Source organism: Betta splendens, chromosome 7 (assembly GCF_900634795.4).
Source record: "Betta splendens chromosome 7, fBetSpl5.4, whole genome shotgun sequence".
NCBI lineage: Eukaryota > Metazoa > Chordata > Actinopteri > Anabantiformes > Osphronemidae > Betta > Betta splendens.
Genome location: NC_040887.2, coordinates 16283837 through 16300026, shown reverse-complemented (window position 1 = coordinate 16300026; position 16190 = coordinate 16283837). Strand labels below are relative to the sequence as shown.

The window sequence follows — 16190 nt, the reverse complement described above, 5'->3', positions numbered from 1 at the left end:
TACGTCACTCACAAGGCTGATTTATTGTTTGTTACTTATTGTCATGAAGGATATAGGTGTTTAATGTTTTAATCCTGTCAGTAACAGGAAAATGTTATACTTTCTACTTACTTTACTCTGCACACAAACATAGAAACAGGAAGTGGTTGGGGCTGCTGACTTTTGCTGGGTTTACCGAAAGGCCAGAAAAAGGTCAGCAGTCTTAGGGTTGAACAGTTCATGATGATATATGCCTGTGCTTATGCTTATGCACATCAATCAAGTGTTTTATCCTTATATGGAATTTTTCTCTGCAGTATGATCTTCATGTATTCATTGTAACCGTACCATATGCACATATCATGCAACTGCAGGGTGTGTCACAATTTCTAATTAAAAGCTAAAACAATTTTCTTCACTCCTTGACTGTTTATCCTGAGATCAGACATGCGTATGCACGGGTCACGCTGCTAAAAAGTGTGACGCTAATGATAGTAGAGGGACTGTGTAGCAGTAAAATTGCCTCCAGGGGAGAGTGTTAGGGTTTATGGGATTCTGAAATACCACGCTTATTCTTCTGATCAGACCCTGTTAATGGATAAGCCAGAGGAATCGTGGTTTCTGAAAGAACTGCTAGTAACCCCAGAAGTGCAATCTGATGCCCAGTCAAGAAGAATGGGTGCTACAATCAGGAATGTCTCCTCTTTTCCAGTTATGATTAGACAAGGAACACCTATTGTGAACTTGTTCCCTGTTAATGTTGTGCCTAAAGTATCAAAACCTTAAGAGCAGCGGCCAGGCCAAACTAAGCAAGCATTCATTTAACTTTGGCGATTCCTCTTTAAGTGAAGGATGGAAACAGCGGCTGACTATGGAAATGTTGGAGAAGAAGGACATCTTATCTAGTGCTGAATTTGATCTGGTATGTTCAAAGAGTACCCAGCATCACACCCAACTAACCGATAATAAGACAGCAATCAAGACAACTTGTACAAGCTGATCTAGCAGACACCTGAAGAAGTTAAAAGAGGCAGGGATTCACTGAATTTCAGAGTCCTCACAGTTCTTCCATTGTTGTAGTACGTAAAAAGACTGGTCAGGTAAAGACAGTGTTGCCAGATATACTATAATTATCGTATTTATAAGATAGTTTTGGTATCTGTACGATCTACGATATCGTAGAGCCAATACACAATAGTTTTGACACTGCCGTTCATAATGTTTTGGTGTCATTTTGATTGACACGTGCATGACCAAAAACTGTTGTAGGTGGCTCCTCCTCTCTATCAATCACACCAGCAGCTGCTGATTGGTTCAATTGGCTGCTCATGTTTGTTTGCACAGTGGCACCATCCGTCCAGCATAGTGACAAAAGCAAAAAATAAGCAAACACGAGTTCAGAACCAAAGCAAACTAGTAGACTCTGGTAAGCAAACCAAGCAGCTTTATTGGCCTGTCTGGGTGTTAGACATGACATTTCATGAAGGTAAAGCGCTTTGCTGCTGCTGTGGCATTCATAGTCGTGCTGGACATCAAGTCTCTAGCTCCAAAAATTAATAAAGTAATTGTTTAATTCCTTAACTTATGTGCACATAGAATAGCTTTGTTTTTAAAGATGTTTTTAGTTTGTACAATAGTTTGGGTGAAAATACGATGATTTGAAAGCTACAGTACTATATTTCTTTATTTCCTATCAGCAACACAGGGTCAGGATCTGTGTGGATTACCGAAGATTACATCAATGTACCATCCCAGAACATACGATTCCATGAATTGACGATGCCTTGGCTTGCCTAAAGGGAAGCAAGCACCCGCTTCGGATGTTATCACTCATAACAAATGGGCTGATCAAAACTTATCAGCGCATTCGTACGGGCCAGTAGGTGCCTGCTCTACCTACTCACTAACAGCTAGCAGCTAGCTAAGTTGCTACGTTCAGCGGCTTCTGACCTTATTGTGGTTAGGGTTAGGGTTAGATAATGGGTGAGGGGTTAAGGTTATAGTTAACTAACATGATACAGCTAGTTATTTGCTAAGTTATGCTCGCTAATAAATAAAAATCAAAAACTTTGATCATACCGTCTGAACAACAACCGCTCAACAGCGCCCCCACTGACTGCTGGTTAAATCATCCGAGCCGTGATGAACCTTACGGATAAATGACGATGACCTACCGCTGCCGCTGCAGGCAGGTAGGTGGGCACCAACCGGCCCATACGTGGACTCATAACCACTGATAATGACCATTGAATGGCGTGATAACGTCCGAAGCCACTGAAGCATGTGGTTCAGCGCTATACTTGTGGGCATAGGCGAACTAGGCGGTCGGGGTGGGCATAGTCCCGTGAGTAGAGGTTGCCAACTTGACCAGGGCCGGTTTATTAGATTTCAGGAGTGGCTAACAGTTGGCGATATGAAATTGTTGGAGGTGTTAGTCTAACTTGATGATGTCATTGTGTTTGAGGAAGTCTTCGAGGAACATGGTGAGAGACTGCTTAATGTGCTGGACAGGTTGCAGAGAGAAAGGTTGAAGCTTTTTCTGAACAAGTGTGCTTATGGTCAGACCTTGAGGCTGTACAGTCTTGGCCCAGTTCGCAATATGTGTAAGAGCTTAATTGTTCTTAATTGGGTTTCTGCGGTTACTACAGAAGATTTGTGGAAAACTATTGGAAAGAGTCTTACCCCCTAAATTGGTTGTTGCAGGGTTGTCTGCCTGATGCCAGCTTGAAGACGAACAAAGGTGGAGATAACAACAGAGTAGTTACAATGCATCCAATCAATTTGGTAGTAGTTGGATTTAAACTTGTAATTCTGCTATCAATGAGCTGAAAATGAAACTTACCTAGACTCCTGTGTTAGTTTTTGCTGATCCTCAGCTTCCATACACCTTACATGTTGACGTCTGCTATAAAGGGCTGGGTCGATTGTTGTATCGGGACCAAGGGCAGGGATTAAGACCCGTGGCCTTTGTCAGCAAAGGTTTACCATCTTCTGGAAAGAAGCTGAATGCTGTAGGAAATACAGTAGGTGGTTGGTGTCACTCTCAAAATATGATTTCAGCCCTAAGTACAGACCTGGTAGGCAAAATATGGGGATATGGGGTGGACAAACATCCCATCTGGTGGGGGGGGATCCCTTTGTGAGCTGCCAGGGCAAGACCAGTCAACACTCATTGCATGTGCCAGCAGAATTATCACATCATTAAGAAATTCCCCCAGGACAGTTTCTAGAGCGTACTGTAACCTAGCTACACTGGATGCCTTTAGAATCTCAAAAATTAGTTTTGAGGAGCTTATGTGTGCTCAGAAGGAAAACCCATGTCTCGGAGAGATATGGAAAGCTGTGAAGGGAAGAGATGTATCTATAGTCAGAAAAGAACATCTCAAATGGGAATGGGAAAGATTAGTGCTGGAAAATGGAGTGATGTTTTTGGCACACTCAAGCCCCAGACAAATACTGTTGTAAGCAGTTGTGTCTGCCAATAAAGTTCCATGAAGTAACTCTCAAATCGCTTCATAATGATTCTGGACATCTAGAGTTCGCCAAAACCTATGTATTTGTGAGGGATAAGTTTAACTGGCTCCAGATGAAGGTCCATGTGGAGCTATATTGTCGTATAGACGTGTGCCAGATGTGAACAAAGGAAGTCTCTGCCAAAGAAAGCTACACCTTTGTCACGTTTGTCCAGTGCTGACCAATGGCACTGGTGTGTATGGCTTTTTTGTCTATAGAGCCAGATTCCGAAAACAACTGTAATGTCAGGTATGCGCAGGTGTTTCCAACTATGCACCACAAGGCGTCCACAGTGGCAAAGGTACTGTGGAAAAAATACTTTGTTGTTGTGTTGAGATTATAACTAGGTAAAAAAATAACAAAATAATAATAGAAAACACCCTAAAAGGTAAAGAGGATGGTCCGGGGAGCTGAATCCAACCCCGTGAGAAGCAGGTAAATAAGATGATATGACTAAATATTCTCAGTCTGTCTTCTGTCACTGTGGAATAAATGCTTTGTTGACCCTGGATCTTACTGCTTTGGACTGGTCATTTTTTTGAACTTACAATTTGGACTTAATAATTTTGGTTTCCTGCTGTTGGGGCTTTTAGAATTATTTTTAAGATTACTGGTTGGGACTCTATTTTTTTATTTTCCACTCTTTGGGGAATTTAACAATGTTCTAGAAACTTACTACTGTGAATTTAGTTAATTTTTTTCCTTTTGCGATTGATCATTTAATTTCTAGAATTTACATATTTTGAATTTTATCATTTTAACAAAGGGCAGTTGAATTGAATTTGTAAAACATTAGAATTTGTAAAATATTAGTCAGATTGCAATACAAAATTTAACGGCTTTAATGTCAGACACGACACTCTCCCATCTCTCCGTATCCGAGTAGGCGCTGTTAACATAAATTCAGGAGTTTAGCTGTCTCTTCTGTAATGTGCCCACGCAAACCAATGTATTGAAACATGACGCTGATGTACAAGTATAAACCCATAAGACACAATAAAATAAATCACAATCAAATGGGGGCATATGCGAGAGACCGATTAGCTAACATAGTTTAGACAAGCCCAGCACAAGTGCATGAAGCTTGAAGCCGGATGGCTCATCCCGTTTCATTACAGACTATCGTAAAGTAAATTCTGTTACGGTACCAGACTCCTATCAGTTGCCCTGGATGGAAGACTGCATGGATAGGGTGCTCAGTATGTGTATTAAGTTGCATAAGTTGAATCTGTTGAAAGGCTATTGCCAAGTACCACTGGCATCTCTGCCATCTTGTGAGCCTTTCCTGATTCCTGGTTCCTGCAATACAGAATCATGGCATTTGGCAGATGTAATGCTCCGTTAACTTTTTAGCACTTGGTAGACCTGGTGCTGGTGGAGGAACCAGGAGGTTACCAGATACACCGTTATTTGCTCAAACACATCCATAAACCCTCTCTAAAATATACAGTACTGTACATTCTCGTTACACTAAGTGACTTCTTTGCCTAGACACACTACAGTAGGTCAGCGGGGGTACTGGCTGAGTATTTATATTTGGGTAGCCCAGGGAGCTAGAGTAGGTTTTGTTGTTGCAGCATGGAGGTCTATCACACACAGTAGTGTGTTACAGTGGTACAGAACCAGCTATCGTCACATTGCTAAGTGCTGTGAGGGCTTAGATTCTTTAGTGTCAGACTCTCCAGCTCAAATTGTAAGGTCAATTAAGTGTCATGTTTCACGCCATGTCTTGTTGTCACGCCATGTCTTGTTGTCACGCCACATCCTGTTTTATTTTGTAAACTTCCTGTTTCAGTCAGTCGTTTCACTAACCGGTTCTCAGTATCCACACCTGTCCGTAATTAGCAATCACTCATTAGTATATAACCTCCAGCTCTCACAGACTCAAGCTGCCAGATTGTCGAGTTTCATTACTGTCCCGAGTTTCATGAGTGTCCTGAGTTTCGTGAGTTTCCTGAGTGTCTTTAGTTTCCCGTGTTTCGTGTTCCTCGTGTTTTGTTCCCGTTTGCCTTGACCATCGTTTCCTGCCTGACCCTGGACTAACTACTGACCGTGAGTTTTGCCTGATCCCTGCCTGTACTTTTGCCGTGACCACCTGTGTATCAAACCCTGCTTGTATACCGGACTCGAGATTGCCTGCTCCCCTTTGTTCTTTGTCACTGAATCCTCTTGTGTATGACCTGGACCGTCTGACTCTGCCGTGGAAAATAAACCTCTGTTTGATCATAATCCTGCCTCCGTGCTGTGCATGTGGGTCCGCCGTCTGCTTCGAGTCTGACATTAAGCACTGCCCGCACGGTGTTTCTTTAGCTATTAGCTTGCCATTAGTCTTAGTCACACAACAAGATGGACCTATGACCTCTATGATGTCATACACACTTCCGCAAAGAAGTGTGGCAATGAACTCGTGTAGGCGTTCTACATGGCCTTTTGGCATAAAAAGTAACAGACACCTTATTGAGACATCCATTGAGGATGGATAGATTGAATATGGAGTAATGGAGGGTGAGGGAGAATCAGTCTGTCAGTGAGTCCTCCAGCGGGTGAGAGTCCTGGTCCAGGATGGATGTCAGTTTCTCTCACCCACCTCCCGCACTGTGTCCACACTGCAGCTGTCACAGTCTGGGTTTTCGTCTCACATTTACTGTTTTATTTTGGTAATACTTCTGGTTTCTGTTCCGTCATGTTTCTGTCCTGCTTTATATTTTTATAATGTTATCATTAAGTAAATGACAGCGGTACTTACAGCTAAGTTTAGGAAGCCTGTTTATCAGTCCTGGTGTATCCCACTACAAGTTTAGTAATGCTGTAACATACAGTAACATTATTCACCAAAAAGGGTGAGACATATGTTGGAGCATGAACAATGTCACTTGTATGTATAGAATGTATTTATGTAGAGTATGAGTGTATGCACACGCTAGGTATGAATATTAATTTGTCAGCTACTGTAACTATAATACAGCAGGTATTTAGTTATGAAAGTGTCAGTGATTTAGTTATGTCCTTATTCATTTATTTATTTTGTGCAAACACAACAGCTGTAAAAAATGACAATAACAGAACAGAAACCAGGAAGTTACATTACAATAAAACCCTAAACAAGACTGGGAACCAAAACAAAAGCGCCTCCAGCAGGCTGGATTGCAACACCTGGAATGACAGCCTTGAACTGCATCTCTCATAGAAATATGGGAGACACAGAAGGAGTAATTTCAGCTGCTGTTTAAATGAGGGCACCTGATGTTGGCCATTGTTCTATGAACCCATCCCACTGAGTCTTTAAATATAATCCACTTCATGAGCGTTACGTCTTCACTTGAATAATGAATTATTATTATGGATCCAAGTCACAGTGATATTCAGGATAAGATGAACTGCATATCTTAATTTGGTGACAGTGACACTGCCACCATAAGGGAAAATCTCTTCTCAGCAACATGATCCAATATACAATGTGCAACACTTTTGTTGTCTGGTGTGTTCTGTGTGTGCCACATGCTTGTATAAGTGAGCACTGGTTATTTCTTAGGAATGTATGAGTAGATGTTTGCTCAACTGTGCACCAAACAGGTTAATTATGAAGGCACTTTCTAAATAGGCAGAGGGAAGACAGAGGTCACTACAGACCTTCTGCCCTTAATTGAGTGGGCAGACTACTTTCTTTTTCCCTCCCCTTTCTGGGCATAAAAAAATCAAATTCAAATATTAAAGTCAACTAAGTTCAAAGTTGAATCTTATTATTAGAATTTATCTAATTTATTTTAAATTTCAAGTATATGAATTATCCTCTCTCTCTCTCTCTCTGCCTTCTTTTCATTCTGCTACTGCTCTCTCCGCCATTGTTTATCCTTGCATACACACCTGTAAGAACCAACAGCTGACAGGCGCTGCATCATACATGAGCTGGGACCTCATGTACAAAGTAGATTTTCTACTAAAGTAGTAAAGTGCAAATCTAGAAAACTGCTTAAGTAAAAACCAATCTGGATGTATCAACCTCTACTACTGTAAGTACCAATCTACGCATGTTTCCTCTATACAGTTCATCCCAATCAATGTTGAACTGAGCGCAGGTGAACCAATTTGGTACCAGCTTCAAATCTGAATCCAACCATGCTGTAGAAAAGTGCTTACTGTACACAAACTAGGGAGCTACTGTAGACTTACGCTAATTTCTAGTTTCCATAGTTCTTGATACATCTGAATGTCGGTGTAGATTTGTATTCACCACAGGCTTTTGTGCGTATGTACACTTTGTAGATGATGGATGATCTTCAGGAGGCTAAGAAGAAACTAGAAATATAGCTTGCGCTGAAGAGCTTGAGTAAAGTTCCAGTGTTTTGGACTGGCGGGAGAAGCATTAGTTTACATTTTGATATTTCAGTTTTTCTTTTTTAATAAATTTGCAAAAATGTCAACAATTCTGTGTTTTTCTGTCAATATGGGGTGTGGGATACTGAATACTTACCCACTTTATATCTGGTAAACCTGGCCTTTATTTTGTGAATTAGAAAGATGTGCAGATGTACATAACTGACTCTAGAGTAGAAGCTGAACTGACAGGTCTCCTTGGCCAAATATTGCATAATAAAGTGCATTATGAAGGGCAGAATTTAGAATATGTACTGTATTAAACTCAAACACTGCATATCTTTGTCCAAAACTAAGCATACAACCTTGAAAAGCTTTGACCTTGGATGTTCAGCCACTTATTGTTGCAATCTACTTGAAAGGACCGATTTGTTGTCATGCTGCACTAGAGCAGTTTACTCATTATTTTGTGTCATGTCACAGCATGTCTGAATCATTTGGCCCTAGGAGCTGAAGCAAAAAGGGAAAAACTCACAGTCACTGTTAAATTCTGATGTTAAAGAATGCAAGCAACAACAGTGACCTTGTCCCTGCATGGATTACATAAGATATTCTACTGATGTCATTCATGCAAGTAATAGGGACTGTCCTCCAGAGACCGTGTGTGAGCATGCATGCATGCATGCATCTAGAGTCCTTAGAGTCTTTTTTGTCTATAATTTAGACATTAACACTGTCAAGTTAAAAGCAGTCTATTCCTATCTCCTCTGTCCACAGTAGACTCTTTACTCTTTAAACAGACTCTTAAATCCTAATCTAAATCCTCCTGTGACTAAACCCAGGCTAAATTTCAGCACCTTTTATTTATTGTGGAGTGGATGGTGTGTGTTAAGAGTTAAAGAGAGAAGGCAAAAAGGGTCAGAGGTCAGCAATAGAAAGTAATTCATACTGAATCCTTAAACGGTTTTATTTTGGTAGTTTCTGTTTGCAATCTGCCTCTCGTAGTTCAGTCTAGTTTTACTTCCGGTGATTGTGATTCACCATCTGCAATGATTACCTCTGTACATAGGTACTACATGCGGCATTCAGCCTTCGCACCACTAGGGGTGTTCTCGTGTGTTTTGATTTTTTCTTTCATGTTCATTTCCTGTCCATGGGCGGATAATTTTTACCACCTGTGTTTAGTGCTATTTAAGTCTTGTTTTTGAACTATTGCTGACGAGCTGTAATCAGTAAGCAGGGCCGAATGGAATTAAACTAAAGAGAGGAATTTTGATGAAGTGGAGTATTTAAGTTTAGCCTGTAGGAGTCCATGTTTGTTTAGTTGTCTCGAGTCATTTTTGTTTGTTGTCTTGTGTCTCCTTGTTCAGATGTTGCCTGTAAGAGACGGAGCGTTAGTGTAAGATAGTTTATATTGACCATTCTGTTGTGAGTCTCTTCCCAACCTCAGAGGGCGGCACTGAGGAGCTGTTTCCTTCCGGGAACCTCATTAACTGAGGTACTATTTAAGTGGAGGATGGAGACTCCTTCGGTTGTCGGTGTGTCATGGTGGACTCTCTGTTTGTATCTGTTTGGCTCCGGTCTCCGACTTTTTGTATGACGGTTGGTTTTGTTTGATTTGGATTGTGTACAGCCCCCGCTACTTCTAATTTGACCACATTTGTAGAAAAGTGTTGAACCTGACTCGGTAGTGTGTGTAGTCTTGGAAATCTTATATTTCACTTGCGCAGTGCAGCGACCTAGTGTGTCCTGATTTTGGTTTTGTAGTTACTCTGTTAGCGTTATTTCTCTGTTTAGTTTGTTTGGTCCTGCTTTGCAGTGCACCTCAGTTTAAGTTAGTGAACCTTTTTCCTACTCTGTAGTGAGCCTCTGTTCAGTATAGTTATAATAAATATCATTTTGTATTCTGCCATCCTCGCCTGTGACTGCTTGTGGGTTCTGTCCTGTCTGGTCTTGGGGGTGTTTGTAACACATTCCTGCTGAGCAGGTGAGCTTGGTCCTGCCTCACATGTAGTGAATTTATGGTTATTTACCTGTGTTTATATTATTGAGTCGTATGTTTAATAAATCATTTGACCTTAAACTACTTCTGTATTTGGTCGTGCATTTGGGTTCTCCCTCTTCCCTGTTACCTGGTCTGCGGGTGCGACCAGTGAGACGTGACTGGTTTAGTGTAAAACTGAGCACTTTAATAGCATGACAGAGTCTCAGCCGTGTGTACGTGCATTGGGGCCGTAACAGCCCGTGCCCCAAGTGAGAGATTGTCCCGTTGTTGTCCACGGCAGCATTCCAGCACTCATCCTTTAACCCTAGCCCGTGTTTGACAATTGCTCCAGGCTTGACCTTGCCTTGCCTTAGCCTTGAATCCTGCTTGCCGATCCTGCTATTTTGTGTTTTTTAAGCCAGTCTGTTTTTGACCACTGCCTGCCTGATCCTTGCCTGTACTTTTGCCTTTGCCTACCTGTGTACCGACTTCTGCCTGTTTGTGACCAAGCCTGATTCTGCGATTACACTAAAATTTTACACCGTCTCTGAGGTGTGGGTCCGGCATCCTGCCATTGCTGACGGAACAATCTGGCCAGAGATGGACCCAGCCAGCGTCAAGGACAGCGGACACACAAACAAGAGGAAAGAACAGAAGCTGTGCTTCAGGAGCTAGCATGACACGCATCTCATCAGGAGACTTTGATGACTACATATGTCGAGCAACTCAAGCAACAACTTACCCAGATGTTACCCACGGCTCACATGCCAACTTCCTCTGCCACAGCTCCACCCACATAGTCCCAGCACCGAACGCATCCCTTGATTCACTAGCCTGCTTCACTGGCAAGTTGTGAGATTGCAAATAGTTTCTCACACAATGTGAGATTCACTTTGAGCAGCATGGCCCAGTGTATCCCACCGAATGCACCAAAGTGGCTTATGCATTACCCCATGTGGCAAGGGAAGGAGAATCCTGGGCCACAGCAGAATGGCAGAGTCTGAATGTATATATATACGTTTGCAGATTTTTTCCGTCTTGTTCCGTCTAGGAACTCATTAGTGTTACCCAGGAGACCAGATCAGGAGGTTCACAGTCGCCCCACTGGAACCCCGCCGGAACTCCAGTCGTAGCCGCGTCTCAGGAACCGGGAGAACCAGTCAAGGAAGCCATGCAGGTGGGGAGGACCTGACCTTTTGACAAGAAGAGGAGGCGAAGGATGATCAGTCCCTGCTTTTACTGTGGTCAGCCCAGTCATCTAGTTGTTTCTAGTCCAATAAAAGGCTCGGCTAGCCACTAGGCAGGAGGCTAGTGGAGGGCCAGACTGAGTGGGAAACCCACTGTCTAGATTCATTTTTTGAGTCTGATGTTGAGCTTGATTGGTCAAACCCCGTGGAGCAGCTGCCTTCTGCCTCCAGCCGTGTTCAGTAAAAAGAGAGTGACTTTGCTGCCTTGACCCCATGACTGTGTCATTAACCTGAGACCCAGAACCTCGCCACCAAAGGGGAGGTTATACCAGCTGTCACCCCAAGAGCAGGAGGTGATGAAATTTTGACCGAGCTCTGTCTGCTGGACTCATTTGGCCTTCCTCCTCACCGGCGGCGACTGGCTTCTTTTTTTGTTGAGAAGATGGATGGATCCCTGCACCCCTGCATTGACTACCAGGCCTGAATGCCATTACCGTCAGAGATTCTTATTCGTTACCTCCTCATTCAAGCTTCTAGCTGGCTCGAAGCCATGTCTTTTCGAAAGATATTGTATCTGACCAGGGGCTGCAGTGTTTCTTCAGTTCTGGAGTTCTGCGCGTTATTGAGAGGCTTTCTTCGGGATATCACCCAGAAACCTACGGTCAGAGGCCAAACCAACAGCTGGAGGTCAGACTCGCTGCAAGAGGACTTTTATTCGTGCCCAATGTGCCATGCTTCTGAGCCAGGACTGGCACAAGAAGGCAGCTGACCATCTCCACAGTCAAGCACCTGCCTTTCAGTTGGTCAGTAAGTGTGACTATTCACCAAGGACTTACCTCTGAGAACCCAGTCACATAAGCTAAAGCAGAAATTTATTGGACCCTTTTCCATCGAGAGGGTCGTTAACCCATTTGTTTCTTTGCAAAATAATATTGTTCACTCGTACATATGTTACGGTCTTTTTAAGTTATTTTATTTGAATTAGTCAAACTAAATTAAAAATTCTAAACTACATCTGATTTTAGCAACAGTATATATTTTAGTATACTGTAGGTATTTACACAAATAAGTACTCAATACATAAAAACTTTAATATTTAGGTAGCAAGAAAAAAAAAAATCATGAAATAATTGTGATTTTGGCAGCTTAAATTCCGGTTTGGTTTTGGTTTTGTAGGTCCTCTTTCCACTTGTTTGGTCCCTCAGTTCTCCTGTATAGTTTAGATCCTAGTTTTGAACTCAAGCTGCTGACAGGATTTCGGAAAGTTTTTGATTACATTTTTCCGTGTGGTCATGGTGTTTCCGAGTGGTGTTTTTCGCGTGTCTAGCTTTGCATTCATGTTATGCAGCGGAATGCTTTCTGCTCCAAGGCGTAGTTAGTGTAGGTAAAACACAGAGCGAACAAAGAAAACTTCTACAGTACTGCTGTGAATGTCACAGCCTAACGGAACACTTGATTACCTTGATTCTTATGTTGGATTTATTTAAGAATCTTTTCTGTCACTGTTGGAACTGCATATACAGGATAGTGTTTTTTTTATTATGCTCAATGCCCATCGTTTGTTACGGATCGGCGATATCGAGTGTCGGACCAGACTGAAACCGGGGAGAGCAAACCAGGTGGAGGAATGGCAAACCATCCACCCACTACGCGTGGGAATACACTTACACAGAGCTTTTATTTCAGGTTTTAGTGGTCAGGTTTTCATTTTTTCATCAAAGCTACTGTACTTTTTAAACCTTTTTAAACTGTCTTTTTAATCAAATTATGACTACAGAAACACTAATAGTGTTGATAAAGGCATTATCAATTAAAAAGCACTTCACACTGTCATTCTACATTAAATCCATTCCAGATGAAAAAATTAATCCAGGTTCTTCCTTGTAAGGTTTTGTGTTCTGTGTGTTGTTTTACATTAGAGACAGAATTCAGTTAGCTGAAATAGTAAACCAGCTGTTCATATTTATATACAGCTGGGGAAAGTGTTTCTGATAAACATAACTGAAATATACTGTGAATAAACTCCAACATTAACCTGGGTTTGCTGTTAATATAAAAAGCCCTTCTTTCTGCCCAATGAAATATCAGACAGCTATTATCTCTGCACTCATTTCACATTAAGGCTTTGGGCATATTTGCAACCGACTTAAATAAAAAATAAAAATACAGAACAGAGCAATTTTTTGCTTTAAGTAGCTGCATGTTTTGCTTTTTGTTAATAATTTATTCTGGCATATTCAGATTAAACTGTATATTGTTTCGTAACGCTCAAAGATTTAGAATGAATTAAAATTAATAACTCTGACTGCTGACCGCAGGGAATACTCCCTGACATCAGCACTACTTGTTAATAACATCAAATTACTGTACATGCTGACTGATAAGTGGATAGTTACAGTATAGCATTCTGTAGATGAGCAGATTTACTGGCATCAGTAGGGTGCATAAAACGATAAGAAATGGAGCTGGTTAACAAATAAACTATTCCTGTCTGAAATGTTAAAGGGGAACTTGGCCTATTTTAAAAAGCTATGTTTTTCTATGAGCAAAGCAGAGAAAGTTTGTTCTATTTCACTTGTAACCAAGAGTCTCTAGCTTCAACTGGCTTCATGTACCACTACAGTGGGATAAAAGCACCCACATGTCATGACAAAATAGCAATAATAATAATAATGATATGCTAGTATTAGCATATCAACAACAAGCGAATAAATTATTTAAAAAGATACATTACTCAGAATCAAAAATCAGCATATTGTGTAGTTTGGAGAAGACTTTAATATGAAATGCAGAATGCCAATCCCAACCACATGTTGAGCCAGGCCTTGATCTGTAGGAGGAGGTATCAAATAAAAGCAACCTGACCAGAATGCTGACGATCTGAGCAGTTTTCTATGTTGTGGCGTTAGACATTTTACAGCACAACCTTTACAGTTACTGTTGCTGTGTTTCCCATATGTTTATGTATTAAATAAACACAACATAAAGCCTAATTTATAAAAATGTCTTTCTCACGTCAGTTCTATTTTTAGGTTTCCATCTATCTATCTTATACCGCTTGTTCCCATGCGGGGTCGTGAGGGGTGCTGGAGCCTGTCCCAGCTACTTACAGTATGTGTGAGAGGCAGAGTACACCCTGGACAGGCCGCCAGTCCATCGCAGGGCAACACACAGAGACAGACAACCATTCACACACACACTCACACCTATGGGCAATCTAGAATGACCAATGAACCAACTGTAATGCATGTTTTTGGACTGTGAGAGGAAGCCAGGGAATTTGCAAAGAACCCATGCGAACATGTGGAGAACATGCAAACTCCACACAGAAAGGCACCCATCTGCCCCGGGAATTGAACCCAGGACCTTTTCGAAAGATAAGATATTTTTAGGTATTATGCTAACTCGTTACTTTAGTAATAAGCTGTTGTATGTTCAGCAGCCTCCTCCCTGTAGCTTCTACCACTATTCTTTCAGCAGACATTTAATCTCTCATATACATAAACTCACCTCTTTGGCCAATCATGCTTTGCCTTTACACCTTCCATAAATGAGCCTGTCTCAGACATTCAACCGCCAAGAGCCACCAACACCACTCACTTTAAACTCCGGCCTCCCTGGTTTTTAAATACATTTTTCAGAAGGTGTTTATTTCCTGCATCTCTCGCATCACACTTTATTGTTTATATAAAATTACATTAAATTTTGTTTGTGATGTGAAATGAAACAGGTAACATCAACAACAAGAAGAGTTTCAATGCAAAATACTTTTATGCTCTTTATGATGCATTTATAAAGAGGTAACAGAAACAAAATAAAACATTTTTAATAAACTTTAAACGTTCAGCAGTCTGAACTGTTAAAACCTGTCACTTCATGATGTATGGGCCTCTTATAGGATCTAATGCATTTATCAGAAACACTGGGACAACATGTCAATATGTCTTAATACAGTATGTCGGCGTTTTTGAGAAACAAAATTGCTAGGTGTCAGTGTCTTAGTCACTTGTAAAAGAACTCTTAGATGAAACAGGTGGGGAGGAGGGGTAGGGAATGTGCTATAAGACAGCATGACAAGAGAAAAGTGATGTCAAATTTCAAATTTTTGTCAAATGACAAATTTCATCTGTCATTTCTTATGTGGTATTTTGAAGCAGCACATGAAGAAGATGAGCCAATGGTGTGAAAACTAAAAACAGAATATTACATAATCAGGTGACTTTGCAGAGGCAGTACAGTTTCATCTTATCATTTCACTTATTGAATGAAAGCCAGGAATGATGACATAGCAGGGAGTGAGAGGACAGTTTATCCCCTGGCTTTGAGGAGGGCCAATGACAATGGCTCAGTGCAGAGGAACAATATAAATACATCTCTTTATTCAGCTCTTTTCCATTCTATAGAAATATCTATTCTTTCCATTTATTGCCATAAGCCTCACTGTGCTTTATGGTTTTGAACACTGCCAGGAGGAAAAGGAAGAACTTATAGAAGAAGCATGCGAGACCTCTTGACTGTGGTCCAGAAACCCGAATTCCTGTTTTTACTTTAGTTTTTTGCAATATCAAGTTTTGATAGTAGTATTAGTATTGCTATATACAGTATACACTGCTCACCTTCACAATATAAAAAACTCAGATGATGTCACTTGGAGGAATTTTTCTTAATTTTTTTAGATAATGTCATCTAGAGTAATTCGGGAGTACCAGACTTAACCAAGACAAGTCTGTACTGTGTCTATCAAAGCCCAAGAATCTAGTGATTTTCACTAGATCAATATCTGTTCTTTGATCCACAAAGTAGAACACCTGAAGTTGACAATACCTTAATGTGGTTCCAGTTGAATCACATACAGCAAGGTGCAGCCTAGGGAGAGTCACTATAGGGTACCATATCTGGATCCCCCGCTGAGACTCAGGATTGCCAGGGATAAACTAGAAGTCTACCACTGATTGAACCCCACAATTGGCCGGGTGTTACCAAAAATGCACTAATAAAAGGTACCATTCACCTGGAGCCCAACTCCTCTTTCATGTCAACAGCCACCTGGACTCAGCTTGGCCTCTGGTCTCACCACTGTCTGCTCGCACCCGGAGGCCAACTCTCTCACAAGCACCTGGAGGTTCGTCATCTCTCAAGGCAGCCAAACCTGGAAACGAGCCTGATCCCCCTCTTCACCTCCTTCTTCTCTGTTCCTGGCGTCCTGGAGCCTC

General features: G+C 41.4%; 1 protein-coding gene across 4 annotated transcripts in view; it reads right to left on the bottom strand.

The window, feature by feature from the left end:
- dlgap4a (discs, large (Drosophila) homolog-associated protein 4a) overlaps positions 1-16190 on the bottom strand; it is a 69286-nt gene that overhangs the window by 27006 nt on the left and 26090 nt on the right. For all 4 annotated transcript variants that reach the window (XM_029155935.3, XM_029155937.3, XM_029155936.3 and 1 more), the window contains exons 2-3: positions 2822-2988; positions 2662-2702 (exon numbers count right to left, since the gene is read on the bottom strand). The gene's annotated coding sequence lies outside the window, so the exon portion shown is untranslated. The remainder of the gene's footprint in view (positions 1-2661; positions 2703-2821; positions 2989-16190) is intronic.